This window comes from Dendropsophus ebraccatus, chromosome 9, assembly GCF_027789765.1.
Source record: "Dendropsophus ebraccatus isolate aDenEbr1 chromosome 9, aDenEbr1.pat, whole genome shotgun sequence".
Taxonomy (NCBI): domain Eukaryota; kingdom Metazoa; phylum Chordata; class Amphibia; order Anura; family Hylidae; genus Dendropsophus; species Dendropsophus ebraccatus.
The window spans coordinates 93,344,765-93,361,615 of NC_091462.1; the positions used below are offsets into that span (position 1 = coordinate 93,344,765).

Consider the following 16,851-nt stretch of genomic DNA (forward strand, 5'->3'; position numbering starts at 1 on the left):
GGACGAGAGGGGCTGTCCGGAAGATCCTTAGATGGTCTGGGTGGCCAATAGAAAATAGCGGCGGTCTGCTGCTGCCGCTCCTGTTGCATGTGCGTGTCGGCTGATCATTGTCCTTCAGCATGAGCTATTACACCACCATTTTCATCCGGAACGTCGGGTAATTGGCCATAATCGTGTAATAGGGCCTTAAGACACAATACCCCCTATTACAGCTTTGCACAATATATACCAGTGGAGTGTCTAGAACTCTGGGACACCATGCACCTCCGTACACCCTTTTCACTTTGATTACATTAAGACGTGCCAACAACTGGGTGGGTTTTAAACGGTAATGTCTACGATTGACATTATTTTCTTGTTCAGCAGTTCTTTTACGTCATCCAGATTATACAGCGTGCACATAGTTTATAGAACAGCTAGGCAGGGAAGAACTCTCTGCATGCACATAGTTTTCCATTGTGAGTAATGTACAACATAAGCATTCATTCCTTTGTGTTGCTCGGTGCGGTCATTCACCCGTTCTGTAACTTTGATCTTTAAACTCCCTCTGGCTACCACCCAAAATGACAACCATCGCACCCTGTTCAGGGGGAAAATACAACATCCAGCCTGTCATCTATCCTCTACCTTTGTCAACCATCGGTGACTTATGAAGATGAGTGTCACACTCATGTCTCTAGATTGTCTTGCAGAACACAATAGGACGTTATCTTGTCATCGCTCTTGCTAAGCAGGCTTGGCTGGTTTATTCGAGGCTCCAGACATTACAGTTCATTGGTGATGATATCCACACTGTGCAACCACACATTCCTGCCGGTCTTGGCGCCTTAACCATTTCATGACCAGGTCCCATGCAACCTCTTTCTGACAACAGGAATTCTATAAAGGGCAAACTTCTTCCAAATTCTTGCAAAATCAAAGCAGTATGCAAAAAGTCTGTATTACATTAAATGAAGTCCCACCAACTCCTCACCGAGGGTCTTTGTGCGCCATCATTTGAAGCATACACAGCATTGTAGAGGTATTCGCTTCTAGAAGCAATAACGCCACCATAATACTGAATACAAATATAATGGTGCATGTCATGATTTCCTTGTGATACTGGAGACATACATAGGTACATTATGGCCCTATCGACTTTTATAGTTCTTATGTGGCATGTCTCCAGTTTGATAAGGAAATCATGGCATGCATCATTATATATAGTATTATGAAGGTATTTCCCTAGCAGCATTGTCTCTTGGAGTGAATACCTCCAAAATACTGTGCCATTTGGATGTACCATATGATGGCACACAAAGCACCTATGGCAAGTTGTGAAACCCGAAGGACTCTAGATGTCTCTAAAGATGTCTCTTCTTGGCAAGCTGGGTGCCAACTAATATGACTGGCACAACACTGGCACATTGCAAATCTAGGCCTTTTAGACTGTTGATTGGCTAACCTTCCAAGTCACGCTGGCGCTGGGTCCGAAAACATATCACTGAGCACCTATACACTGCTGTTAGTCTTGACTCTATGGCTGGGTATACATATGTCAAGCAATTTGAAGCCAGCCCAGATGGCAACACCAGGTGCTACTAGATGTACTACACCAGACATAGGCCTCAATCACACGTTCGATAGACTGTCTGCAGTTGTGGGTGGCCCTATTTACACCTTTGTACGTTGCGGGGCCATGATCCACGCCTCAACAAAAAATATCAGGTCCTAGTTTGATCACTGTTCTCTAATGAATAGGTGAATGCACTAAGGACAATTTAGAGAAAGACTTCCATAGTGCTGTCCATATCTAAGGGTCCATGGCTACGGACAGTCTACGGAACGTGTGAATGTAGCCTTATGTATAGTGTTGAGCGAAACTGTTCGGGTTCAACATTCTCCGAACTTGAGTGCTTGGCGTTTGATTCCAGGCGGCTGTAGAAATTGGATGGCGCCCTTGGGAGTTCTGGAAAACATGGATACAACCAATAGGCTGTATCCATGTTTTCCTGTTAGCCAACTTCTCCAGCCGCCAGGAGTCAAATGCCAAGCACTCAGGTTTGGAGAATGTTGAGAACAGTTCGGCAAGCCTGCTTAACTCTACTTATGGATAATCTAGTATAGCTCTTATCTGACAGACATTTTGTGATCCATGCAACGTTGCTAGACGTCCTTAGAAAACTGGATGGCAGCTGTACTGCCTGCAGTATTGATTGTCCTCCACCTTTTCAAAAATAATACGGCTGCACAGATTTTTTAACAACTTTATATAAGACATTCATTTAAAGGGTTTCTCCACTTTCTATGAACACTTTGGTTCAAACCACCCTGAATACAATTTACATCCCCCAGTTTTGTGACATTGAGGAAAGAAGAAATGCTAGGAGATTTCAGCTCTGAAGCCAGTATCAAATAATGAATTCATTGGATGGTTTTATGGAACTTTTATAAAAAAAAACAAAAAAAAAACAAAACAAATTTTAACACATTTATTTTCTTCTTTTAATTTAGTATTTTCAATGTTTTTTTTATGTCATTGTGTATTGTATGAGCTCTTTGAAATGGGTAATTCTACTAATAGAAGCAATGTTATCACTGTATATCAAAGCAGCTCGGTACCCAGCAGTCACATAACTCAAGCACGGAAAGTACTTGAAGTACCACAATAAACAGAGGAACATGCAATTCTGAGTCACACTGAGTTCTTGTTGTTTTAAATCAAAGATATTGCCCAATCTGATCATCCTGGCTGCTGGCATTCTTCTGATTCTTCTACTACAGACAACCTCTTCATTTTATTACACGGAATTAAAAAAAGAAATCTTAAAAATGAGCAAAAAGGGGCATAAAATGGAGCTTCAGCTTCCATTAAGATATACATGTTTTATTCTAAAAGTGGCCAGCCTAGAAAAACCTGTACTCACCTACACTGATCCCTCTGATGGTGCATGGTCCCTACTGCTAACCAATGTCTGATGACACCTAAGCACAAGGAAGAGGCTGCAGTGGTGATCTGCTCCACCCACTGATTGAGGGATCATCATGGGTCGGGTATCATGGCAGATGAGTATGGGATTTTTATTTTTTTTTTAATCTAGCTTGGCATGGCTACTTTTAGAAGTGAAAATATATCACTGGACAACCCAACCCGATTAATATATCTTTATAGCAGATTTTTTTTCTTCACCTTTTTAAAAGGTTTGCCCATAAAGCTGATTATGAGTGTCTGATTGGTGGGAGTGCCTCAATTATGAGAACAGGAGCCCCCCCCTCTGGTTGAATGAGGCAGGAAACATAAGCGCTGCCATTTCATTCAGCTAGAGAGAACAATCCAGGATCGATAATAATGGATCTCCCAGCATCATGTACCATTATGATGCCAGGACTTCTGAATCAATTTAAGGCTATGTTCAGACTACGTATTAGACCGGCCGTTCGGTGACCTGGTCACGCAACGGCCAGTCTCTGAAAAGATCATCCCGGCCGGTACTGCAGCATTGGCCGGATGATCTTTGCAGCTGCAGAGTTTTGATGCATCAGAACTTCCCACTGCTCACTATGGAGCGAGCGTCCGTAGCCGCTCGCTCCATAGTGTGCACTGAAAGGGTTTTCTGCGGTCGTTATTTACTAAATAGCTTCCGCAGAAAAATGACAAGTCAGTTTTCTACGGCGCCGCGAGAGGTCTCGGCCGGAGCGTATACTATATGTATACACTCCGGCCCGGATTCCATTGAAGACAAGGTAACGTATCATTTCGTGAAAAGTCCGTCCGTTGTTGCCGATTGCAACAACAGACGTATTTTTACGAAAAAATAAGTTGTGTGAACATAGGCTAAATCTTCACGTACTGTACTTACACAGCCGCGCATCTGTGCCAGTAGAGTACTGCAAATATTTAAACAGTTTTTGGGCTCCTGGCTTCATAATGATACATGATACTGGGAGGTCCGATAATCCATTCTATTACACACTGTTTGTATATACGGACCGTGCATGGAACGTCTGCAAAAAAGCCTTAGAGAATGGTGGTATGTAACATAGAGACACTAAATGGCAGTATGTAACATAGAGACACTGGATGGCGGTATGTAACATGGAGACACTGGATGGCGGTATGTAACATGGAGACACTGGATGGCGGTATGTAACATAGAGACACTGGATGGCGGTATGTAACATGGAGACACTGGATGGCGGTATGTAACATGGAGACACTGGATGGCGGTATGTAACATGGAGACACTGGATGGCGGTATGTAACATGGAGACACTGGATGGCGGTATGTAACATAGAGACACTGGATGGCGGTATGTAACATGGAGACACTGGATGGCGGTATGTAACATGGAGACACTGGATGGCGGTATGTAACATAGAGACACTGGATGGCGATATGTAACAGAGACAATGGATGGCGGTATGTAACATAGAGACACTGGATGGCAGTATGTAACAGAGACACTGGATGGCAGTATGTAACAGAGACACTGGATGGCAGTATGTAACAGAGACACTGGATGGCAGTATGTAACAGAGACACTGGATGGCGGAATGTAACAGAGACACTGGATGGCAGTATGTAACAGAGACACTGGATGGCAGTATGTAACAGAGACACTGGATGGCAGTATGTAACAGAGACACTGGATGGCGGTATGTAACATAGAGACACTGGATGGCGATATGTAACATAGAGACGATGGATGGCAGTATGTAACAGAGACACTGGATGCTGGTATGTAACATAGAGACACTGGATAGCAGTATGTAACATAGAGACAATGGATGGCGGTATGTAACATAGAGACACTGGATGGCGGTATGTAACAGAGACACTGGATGGCGGTATGTAACAGACACTGGATGGCAGTATGTAACAGAGACACTGGATGGCGGTATGTAACATAGAGACACTGGATGGCGATATGTAACATAGAGACGATGGATGGCAGTATGTAACAGAGACACTGGATGCTGGTATGTAACATAGAGACACTGGATAGCAGTATGTAACATAGAGACAATGGATGGCGGTATGTAACATAGAGACACTGGATGGCGGTATGTAACAGAGACGATGGATGGCGGTATATAACATAGAGACAGTGGATGGCGTTATGTAACATAGAGACACTGGATGACGGTATGTAACATAGAGACATTTTCTATGGTGTTGTGTCCCTGTGTTATGCACCGCCTTCTCCACTAGGTGTAAAATCGTGTAAAAATTTCCCCCGGAATGTTCCTTTAGGTTGGCCATATACAGGATTTGCCCGAATCTAATGTACATGGAGACTTCCTGTTGGACTGGATGAATTTTAGCAAAGTCTGTCGCTTCTTATTCACTGTACTAAAAAAAAGCTTATTCGAGAGTGCATTGGATAACATAGGGTGGTATGTTGAGTAGACGATATTTCTGCGATTAACCATAAACAATCTCAAACGACTGCAATGACAAACGATCTTAATCGCTCACTCTATTATACAAGAAGATGATCACTACTTATGGTCATTCTTGTGCTCGTCCATTCCTGGCTGATAGACCAGGGAACGACCGAACGACGTGTTATTACACTAAACGATGTTCGAATGATGAAAATAGGTCCAGATTCTATCAAGCGATCAACGATTTCTCGTTGGTCGTTTAATCGTTGCCTGCTATTACCCAAAACGGTTATCATTCAAATCCAAAGGATCTAACGATTTTTCAAACGATAATCCTTCCGCGTAATACCACCCATAGCCAACGCCAGGAAGATCTCCACTATATGGGCAAATTTCAGTAAAAAGTCTCTATTTTCTTGAGAATTTCTGCAATGTACTGACTAGGTCTCATCCTAATAGATTTCAAGCGTCGTCACGCTGCCCTAATACTGTGGCTTTTCAGGAAGGGTCACGTAAACCCCCCCTTCCCGCTCCTTTCTAAAGAAAACAAAAGCTTATGGCTGGCTGGAGAAGCCTTAGGGCAACGATCAGGCACCATCATGAATGCCCCTTAACCCTGCTGTCACAGTCACTTAGGGCCATGATGATGAGGGGCTTGTTTTTGTAATAAAGCTTGGAGCCAATGGGAAGGGGCCGGCTAAAGCCTGTGAGGATTCTGTGTGTACACCAGGTCACGTGTATACACAGCAAGTATAGCAGTGCCAGGAGCAAGGGCTTCAGTCTCTGTCAGCACGCCTGGTAGAAGCGGTGTGTGCCCTCCGTGCCTTAGGACCTGAAACCTTTGTGCTCTTATGTCCAAGCTGCAAAATGCTGCCGTGGCCCCAGCTGCATGCGGCAGCCTCCTAGCAGGGACCGTCAGGTGAGTGTGCAGCTCATCTGGGCTCTCTACTCGCTATGAATGACCATCAGACCTCTTATGTAACACAAGACGGAGATATCTCCAGCTGCTTCTATTGCTCAATGTTACCGGACTAGGAAATCTTTACTAATGCATTTCCTCCTTGCAGAATAGCAGTAATGAGTTTGTTATTCGGCACAATTTATTGTAACATTGTGTTTTCTTGCAATAGAAGTAATTGTCAGCTTGTAAAGTTATATTACAAGTTTGTCTCTGCTACTTTGACATGTTATACTGGTATTTGGCACTAGGTTTATGTGCATTGTTATCTGGAGGTTTGCTTGTACCTTTAAAATAAAAAAATGCTATGGGGACGCTTCTTTACGTATGCACTGTACTATATATATATATATATATATATATATATATATATATATATATATATTAGCGTAGAAGAGATGGGACGACTAAAGAGGGTGCATGGATGCCGGGTAAAGCAAGATTAGGAACCATGTGATCCATTCAGGAGAGCGTATTATACTTAAAATGCAATGTATGATGGTACAGATAGAATGTGTATTGTAAAAGAGCACCAATAAGATGGTCCTGCAGTCCTATGTAAAACCGTACAATTTAGAGTACATATCTGATATGAGACGCTGTCACTAACAAGCTCAGCTCTGCTACATCCGTACAGAACACTGCTTCACCGTGACGGCATTATAATTACCATGGGGTCCCTACTGGCACAGAACCCACTGCAGCATGGCGCCGGCCAAGCCACGTTAATCAATTTGCTGTGCTGCGAGTTGTGAAACCAGCGACTATGCCTGTGCCAATAATGATTATATTTTAGCCTCCCATATGAATGCAGTCCTGTCCCGAGTAGTTTACGGGTGTAATAAATCCCTGTCACAGACTGGTCACCAGTGACAGACGCACCGGGATAAAGTGACTTTCCTAATGAGATGTGGAGCCGCAGGGTTGCACAGGGGCCTTTGCCCCACCGGTCAGCCCGGACCCGTGTCTGTAAACAGATCTGGGGATTAAAGTCCTTTCTGCCACATAGTAATCATTCAAGCATTTCTAATCGCAGAAGGCTTTAGAGAGATTGGCTGCTTTGGTCTGAAAACACAGCGATCAGCTGGACGTGTCCTCTTTAATTTAACCCCTACAAAAAACAATGGCCGCCCTTCCCCTATTCTAACACTCGCAGATGTGGAGGAACTAGAGGGGAATGTGGGTCACTGCGTTGGTGGGTTTCAATGGATTTTATTGCAAGTCTATTTATGTGGTGTGAATTTAGGGTAAAAATATTTTGTCAGGGGGTCAGTTTGCAAAGACGTCAAGATATAAAATGTGAATGTGCTTTAGGGTGCGTTCACACCTACAGGATCCGCAGCAGATTTGATGGTGCAGATTTGATGCTGTGTTCAGTTATTTAAATGAAATCTGCTGCGGATCCGCAGCAGAAAATACGCTGCTGATCCGGTAAGTGTGAACGTACCCTTATGGAGTTTAGGAACTTACAAAGAGGGGGGCTATGTTACATGGCCTGGTATTCACAGGGTAGCCTTGGATTTCTGATGTGTTTTAGGCAGGATCTACATGATGATGTTGGGGTTGTGTGACCAATGATCACAGTGTTGATTGTACTGCAGGTAAGGATAGTAAATGGGGTCACAGTATGGCCCAAAAATGGCAGTGACTGTTACCTGACAGTTCCAAGAAATCCATGGGAGATGGATCTGTCAGGTCGTGGTTGCACCCACTGAACTGAACTGCAGTATATACAGTATTCCCATTAAAAACAATGGAGAAAACACTGCAGCGTCTGAAATATCAAAAGCGAATCTACCACCAGGTACATTGCTTTGGCTTTTTTTTTTTACAGTGACAGACCAGCGCCGATTCCCGCACACGGCGACGATCTATTCCAGAGCACCGGTCAGTCCCGGAGCACTGAGTGCAGGCCCGCCGACCCCCAGTTTGATGATCTCCCCTCTGCGACCTGGCTCCATTGACTCTAATGGAGGCGCGGAAGGGGTTTCATCCCACTGGGGGTCGACGGGCCTGCCACCAGTGCTCTGGGGCAGAGCTGAGCTTGGGAATAGACCGGCGCTGTGCGTGGGAAAGTGGTGACAGTTCAAAAAAGGACCAAGTCACTGGCATCTCTGTGCGGGCGCTGGTCTGTTAATGTAAAAAAAACAAAGCAATGTACCTCGTGGTAAAAATCTGAATAACAACCCCTTCTGATGGTGATGCAGCCATCAAAGTCTTCTTTATTAGAGTTAAGCGAACTTGGCCAAGAGTTTGCGTTCAGCAACGTTCTCTAAACTTGAACACTTAGCATTTGACTCACGGCGGCTAGATAAGTTAGATGCCGCCTTAGGGCTGCCAGAAAAACATGGATAAAGCCCGTGAATGTTTGTGCCCATGTTTCCAGGCAGGACTCCCTAGCTCCCTAGGGCTGCATCCAACTTCTTCAGCCTCTGGGAGTCAAATGGTGAGTCAAATGTTTCAGTTCGGAGAATATTGCTGAATCTGAAGTCCGCTCAACACTATTTCTCATCTATTGTGGGAAATTAGCTGATTTTCCTCCCATCTTTGTACCCTAGATCCCAGACCCAGTTCCCCTAAGTAGATTTGCACTGCCCATCAGTGCGGGCACTGAGCTGACACAACCTGTTGCACTGTACTCAGCACCTGCTTGCACTGTCTGTAAAGTAAGTGCACCCTTGCTTGAGAGTCATCTCCCGCTTCATTCACATCAGAATCCCATCATAATCGACATTTACGACGTGTCATTTCCTCCTATCACTTTACTTGCTTCGGGGATGATATGAGTTGATGTAAGATTTCACGCCGTATGAATGAATCACCTGTTTTTCTAATCCAGACGTGTGACAAAGAAATCAGTGTCTCCAATGACTACCTTACAGGTGTGACAAGATCGTAAACGTGTGCATGGGTTTAAAAGAAAATTCCAGTCGTTCCGTCATTTTACAATCCTCACCCTGCGTAGTAGAATCCATAAATCCCTAATTCTCCATTAGGCTCGCCTGATGATTTCCATGTTCCACTTTATATACTGGGTGATGTTATACAAAAGTTAGGTATGACTGCAGGGGGTCCGATCACTAGTGTCTTTACTGATCACAAGAGTGGTGGTCCCCATCTCCCTTGGTGAATGGGGTAGTAGTACACTTTTATGACTGTCTATGGAACGATGGAGGTAGCCAAGTACAACACTCTCTAGTTTTGTCAATCCTGTAGAAAATAAATGGAGTGGTGGTCATGCAGGTTCACCTTAAAGAGGACCTGTCATGCCCGGTGCCGGGGTGACAGGCTCCCGACCCCCCGCTAGAGCCCCTCATACTTACTTGATTGCGCCGGATCCCACTTCTTCGGGCGTTCCCGGGACGGTGATATCTCCGCGTGAAGCGCGGCGCGCGCACGCCGCTGAGGTGGGTCCGACACTCATAGAGAATGAATGGCGCGTTGGACTCACCATTCATTCCCTATGAGTGTTGGACTCAACTCAGCGGCGCGCACCGGGCTTCCCGCGGGGATATCACCGTCCCGGAACCGCCCGAAGAAGTAAGTATGAGGAGCTCTAGCGGGGGGGAGTCTGTCACCCCGGCACTGGGGGTGACAGGTCCTATTTAAACATGACTGATGGGGTCCACAGCAATTATACATCTATCACTTATAGGCCCCGTACACACAGAGCAAGAGCGGTGGAATTCCACGGAATGCCGCCAGCCTCCATGTCATAATGACACTCTATGGGAGGCTTGCACGGCTCTTCTCTCCGCGCTGAAGAATGAACAAGAATGAATTCCACCGCTCTTGCTCTGTGTGCATGGGGCCTATATAGAGTACAGGGAATAAATACTGATGGGGGCAGCCTCCTTTAATAGAAAGGGTGTCTTCTAACCAAGAGATAAGGATCCTGAACAAAGAACACGTCCTGCTCTTGTTCGGCGTTACAGTGACAGCCTATTGATTTCAGTGAGCACAGCTTTACGTAGCAGTAGGACACTTTACGATTTGCCTTTTGTCAAGAGACCGGGGGATCATCTGTCTTAGGGTCCTATTAGACGAAGAGATTTTTAACGATTAATGATTGTAAACGAGATTATTCATCGTTAACCTTAAATAGTTCACCCTTTTTCGATCGTTGCCTGCAATTACACAATTACATGATTATCGTTTAAATTCGAAGAGATATAACAATTTTCTGCACAATAATCGTCCTGTGTAATAGGGCCCTAACTGTAGCAGCTACAGTGTAGAAACCATACTATAACAGTGAATGTTGGGACAAAAAAGTCTATAAACTACGCAGGCAAAGAACATATATATATAGATTTAAAAAAATCATTTAAAAAAAATGTGAAATGAACGTGCAACCCCTTAACACCATAATTCTGTCCTCATAAATATAGGAAGTACCGGTGACAATGTACAAAGCAAGTTCTGAAATAATTCAAAAGAATAAATCATGATTGTGTAAATGTATTTTAAGTGAAACCTACGTCACCAGGACAAGCTCCGAGCTGTTCTTATATTTCTAGAACTTGAATGGTTTATGGGAATCACTCAAAATTGCAGATGGGGATTATAATGTCCTCTCCTTATATAACCCGGCGCTGAATCACATTAGAACCTCGGCAGCCAGTGAATAAGATGGCTTAGTGGAGGAGACTGGGAGGGGGATTTATATGAAAGGAGACAATTTGCTAGAATCCACCTCCCTTTGTTTTTACGTGACCTTTGTAGTTTTAATTCCCCCAACACCAAAAGATGTCAATGTTTCAGAAGACCAGACCAATAAAAAAAAAAAAGTAAACTGTGCACATTAAAGTCCTACTTTATGCCCTAATGCACAACTGCTTGACATGGAAGTAAGTGATCAAAAGTAAAGCCCACCATTACTTGTCCCGGGGAGGTGACGTTACGAGCATGGGATATTTAGTGGAACAATTTTCCCATGTCCCAATGGTTGTGCAAAGTGGCAGTCAGATGTGTGTGCTGTGGGTCTGATGAAGATAGCAGAGCACCAAACTTTGTTAAGGCCCTATTACACAAAGCAATTATCGGCCGTATTTGGCCCACTGTCGGCCAAATCGCTTTGAGAAAAAGAAGGCAATGATCACGATGTTGGCTGATCGTCACATTGTGTAACAGAACCGGTGGCAGTAGACCGCCGTTATCTCCTATGGCCTCCCTGGACGATCTAAAGATCATCCGGTGAGTCCCTCCATCCGACAGGTCAGCGCCTCTTTGCTTTAGGAGATCGCCCAGTGTAATAGGGGCTTAAAGGGGTAGTGCGGCGCTAAGAAATTTTTCACAAAATAACACACATTACAAAGTTATACAACTTTGTAATGTATGTTATGTATGTGAATGGCCCCCTTCCCGTGTTCCCTGACCCCGCCCGTGGACCCGGAAGTGTAGTGCATTATACATACCTGATTCGTGTCAACCCCCGTCAGCCGTCTTCTGACAGTGATTTAATCTTCGGGAGGCCGGCCGACCCGCTCCTGCCGTCCCTCGTGCCGGCTTCCCTCTGCCGTGTCATAACTGTGCTCAGCCGCGATTGGCTTAGCATAATTGTGCATAAGGGACGACAGGAGCGGGTCGGCCGGCCTTCCGAAGATTACATTACAGCGGACGGGGGTCGACGCGAATCAGGTATGTATAATGCACTACACTTCCGGGTCCACGGGCGGGGTCAGGGAACACGGGAAGGGGGCCATTCACATACATAACATACATTACAAAGTTGTATAACTTTGTAATGTGTGTTATTTTGTGAAAAACTTCTTAGCGCTGCACTACCCCTTTAATGTCTATGAGGATGACGGAACAGTGGGTGCAAAACCTGTACTCTCATCACCCCCCTGACACTTATCCTGTGGGTAGGTGGTAAGTAATGTTGTTTTGAAAGAGTAAAACCCTAATCACTGGAATATGGCACTGTATATACCAAGGTACTAATGCAAATATATAAAAAAAAATTGAACGTCTTTGGGTTAGGGGCCCATGCCATATTCTGCAGTAGTTTGGTGCTGGAGACATTGGTGGTTAAAAAAAATAGGGAGAACATGAACATGGTCTTTGATCCCCCACAACACTGTCATATTAGAATACAACCACCAATCTATTATTTAGTAGCCATACTGTAGGCTATGAAGGCCAACCATCTTTGCCCACAAAGCTATGAAGATTAAAACCATTGTTGTCCTTTAGTCACGTAACATCTTTCCTTGGCATTATCCTCTGCAAAGTAACTTGTATAGCCTACATAGTTAACTTAAGTTCCGTCTTGTATCTGGTGAACAGAAGAAGCAATCTCCTAAATGAAACCTTACACTTCCCCCCCAGGAGATCCTGAGTGACTCTTCCTCCGCTCTATATTTTCACGCTCTGTGATCTTCGCGGCCTTCACCTGCACGTTCTCATTTCTTTGAGTATAAATGAGAGACAGCTGATTATTATAGGGACTGTCTGTGTAGATGAGACAGCAGCTACAGGTAGCCCGGAGGTAACACAATTTGACTGCGAGAGCACATATTTTGCATACTCTAGAGATCAGTGTCTCGCTTCAGCTACGTGGAGCTCTGCAACAACAATATCGACTTATTCAAACAGCGACAATGAATTTGTTGATTCGGAACTCTTCGGCAGAAGTAATCCTTCACCACGGAGATTGTCTCCCATTTTGCTGATCTTTGAATATTTAACCTAAAGACTTTCCTTGTGTTTGCTTAACAAAGTCCTTACAACAGCAGCTAGTGACATTAAAGGGAATAGAAGTTTGACATCCAGACATAATGGAATGATATAAAACCATGTTTACTGCCTGATATGGTATATCCTGCTGCTCTATTTTTAGGCTTACCTGCAATGATATCATCAGAATTAGTGTTGAGCGGAGAGGCTGGACTTTTCAGGCTTGTCAATGTTCTCCGAACCCAAACGCTTGGCCTTTGACTCCCCATGGCTGCAGAGCTTGGATTCAGCCCTTGGGAGTCCTGGAACATGTGGATACAACCATAGCTGTAACCATTATTTCCAGGACTCCCTAGGACTGCATCCATCTTCTGCAGCCACAGGAAGTCAAATGCTGACTCAGTTCGGCCTCTTTGTTCAACACTAATCAGGATTCATCACCTAATGCTGTCCATACATATCCTTCTAGTGGCCCAATTCACACAATCAATGAACCGTGTTTTAGACTAGTTAAAGAGTTATTCAAAGCAAACATACCTTTTGATATGTTGCTGCCCATGGTGACACTAACATTTCCTTCCATACTTGTTATCTATTCAGCCACCTTCCCCAGTTCTGAGCTGCTGCGTTCTGCTGAAGACACAAAAAACTGTGTGTGAGCTTTTCTCTCTGTCTCCTCCTCCTTCCCCCTGCCTTCTAAGACAGCTGATGTAAACAAGTCCCTGTCAGGCTTAATCTGCAACATTGTAGCTTCTTTGTAATGCCGGGTGGGTTATTTTGAGGTCACGTTGCTAATAATCTCACTGTGATTAACCCTCCCAGCATTACAAAGAATCTACAATGTTGCAGATAAAGCCTGACAGGGACTTGTTTACATCAGCTGTCTCAGAAGGGAGGGGGGAAGGAGAATTTTGTGTTTTCGGCAGAGAGCAGCAGCTAAGAACTGGGGGAAGGAGACTGAATAGATAATAACAAGTATGGAATGAATTGTTGGTCTCACCATGGGCAGCAACATATCAAAACATATGTTTGAGTGGAACACCCCTTTAAATGTGCACCGATCTCATAGATCAGCACTGCCTGCCTGAAAGAACATCCAATCTCTGGCTGATAGCTACTGTATCTTGCCCGAGTCTTCATGCATTTGGGATGGGGGGAGGTAAGCCTCTGTAAGACACCACTGGTGGCAAATTATTTCCACTGACATCATAAGATGGTTGCCCAGTCAGAATCGTTGAGATTAACCAATGCATGGTTAAAGGAGTAGTGCGGTGTTAAACATTTATTCACTAATTAACACACATTACAAAGTTATACAACTTTGTAATGTGTGTTATTTATGTGAATGGCCCCCTTCACCATGTCCCCCTACCCTCGAAGTATGATGCCGTATACTCACCAAATCACTGTCGACCCCGCCCGCCATCTTGGTTCGAACAGATCATCTTCAGGAGGCCGGCCGGACCGCTCCAGAGATGGCGGCCAGGGTCGACAGTGATTCACACTTCCGGGGTGGGGGGCCATTCACTTAAATAACACACATTACAAAGTTGTATTACTTTGTAATGTGTGTTATTTAGTGAATAAATGTTGAACACCGCACTACCCCTTTAAAGTATATGAGGGCCATATGGAATAAAAGCAAAACAGTGGCCTATCCATCGCAAATTCCATTATAATTTATGTAATTTTTGGTCAGGCTGATGACCGCAGATAGTCTTAAGATTTGTGGAAGACGACTGAGGAGAACGGACAGTGTAAATCTGAGACCTAAAAGTGAAAATTTTATTAGGTGCTCGGTCAGAACTCCTTTTCCCACATCAAAGAGAATACATTTTTTTTTACATCTGTTGAGCGTGAGTCACGACCTTGCGGTCAGCTTTACATCATCTTGTGTGACCATCTCACTTTCTCTAATATGGTTAACAATGTATCAGGGCCATGTGCAGCTGACACTGTAGCTACCCAGATCTGTTCTTAAGGGTAGCTTCACACACACCGTATCGCAGTGAATTTTCTGCTGCGATACGCAGCAGATTTGATGTAAATAACTGAACACAGCATCAAATCTGCTGCTGATCTGCTGCGCATCGGTCGTGTGTGTTAGCACCCTTAGGGTGCGTTCACACCTACAGGATCTGCAGCGGATCCGGTAAGTGTGAACGAACCCTCAGCGTATGTTCACACTTACCAGATCCGCAGCGTATTTTCTGCTGTGGATCCGCAGCAGCTTTCATTTAAATAACTGAACACAGCATCAAATCTGCACCATCAAATCTGCTGCTGATCCTGTAGGTGTGAACGCACCCTCAAGAAGATATCTCACAAATAAGCAGTGTATGTAGCAGGCACTGCAGTCACTCACAGTATAGGCAATGACTATATGATCACTGGAGGCTCACCTCTCACAAGTCCTTGGTTAAGGTGCAAATAACCATATGCTGAAGTCGGCTAAATGTGCAGCCACTGGCAGGTTCAGCCAACAGTATAAGGTTATGGGGGTCTCCCGAATATCTAACAACAGATGAGGTCAGTGGAGAGAAGGGTAAGGTATGATACATTTTTAATGCCTGACTCTTCTGTTCTCTAAGTGATAAGCCGCTGCGGGACCAAAGGAAACATATGAACGTTCACCATGGCCAAACACAAAAGTATATGGGAAAGCCAGGAGAGATATCTGTCGGCTGTGATATACTGTATCAGTAGTTTAGGGTTGGTAACTGAGGCTTCTAATCATAACAAACCTTAATCTTAAAGGAGAAGGCATGGGTACAGGAACATAATAAACAAAGTATACTTACCCTTGTAGTGCCCCATAGCGCTGCTCCTGGGTCTCAATGACAGCTGCCGGCCTCCTTCAGCTCCTCCAGCAGCAACATCATGTAGTCTGATGGACTGCCTGCTCAGCCAATCAGTAACTAAGATGGGAAACCGCCCCAGTCACTGACTGGCTGAGCAGGCACTCTGTCAGCCGGTCCGTGATGTTGTAGCTGGAGGAGCCAGGTATGTAACATACCAAGATGCTGGACAAAAATTACAGTTAGCGAGACCGGGGAGCGGCGCGATGGAGGCACAGAGACGGGTAAGTATAATTTTTATCTTATGTTCCCGGAACTCCCTGCCTTCCTGTCATTATTTAGTTTCATGGGACTTTTATTTTTAAATTGTCTAGTAGTATTCTGTAGACATTGTATAGCAGTATTACTGTCTAGGTCTGTTAAAAGACTACACTGTTGGTAGAGCTATTACATGTTCACTGTATAGTGGTACAGTGGTGCCTCGGATTACAAACATAATTCGTTCCTGGATCGTGCTTGTAATCCAAATCCACTCTTAAACCAAAGCAAATTTTCCCATAAGAAATCAAAGAAATGCAGACAATTATTATTCTGAATAACGTGTAAAACAAATGAAACAAACAGAACATGTTCAGGAACAGCAGAATATGTGATATTATAAGTTACTATACAGTAATGGAGAGGATGGGAAACACAAGGACTGACAGAGACTGCAGGGAGCATGAAGGAATGACCAGGGCAGATGTGGGCACATACATGCAGCACTCTCTGTCCGGGGAGAGAGGGGTTACAGCTATGGAGAGATTACCTCCACAGTCCTGTCCCCTGATGTGAGCCCCAGCCTGAAGTGGATCTGCTATGATTTGGAAGGTGAGGGAGACTTCCTGGGTCGGAGTACAATGCTCTTACACCAAGTCACAATTTTGAAAAACTATGAGCTCTTAAACCAAAACGCTCCTAAACCAAGTTACTCTTAAACCAATGTACCACTGTATTTACTTATGCAATGTAACTTAGGCAATGTATTGCGTATATCCTCAATGTAT

At 44.4% G+C, this 16,851-nt stretch overlaps 2 protein-coding genes across 6 annotated transcripts in view; one reads left to right on the plus strand and one right to left on the minus strand.

Annotated features, from left to right (window-relative positions):
* Window positions 1-16,851, minus strand: part of C9H7orf50 (chromosome 9 C7orf50 homolog) — a 225,749-nt gene that overhangs the window by 62,557 nt on the left and 146,341 nt on the right. The gene's annotated exons all lie outside the window — the stretch shown is intronic.
* The window catches only part of GPR146 (G protein-coupled receptor 146), a 40,914-nt gene that overhangs the window by 17,552 nt on the left and 6,511 nt on the right, over window positions 1-16,851 (plus strand). The window contains exon 1 of one of the 2 annotated variants that reach the window (XM_069983874.1): window positions 6,145-6,287. The exons of the other annotated variant lie outside the window; for it this stretch is intronic. The gene's annotated coding sequence lies outside the window, so the exon portion shown is untranslated. Of the gene's footprint in view, window positions 1-6,144; window positions 6,288-16,851 lie in introns of those variants that run through there. 2 annotated transcript variants of the gene reach the window in all.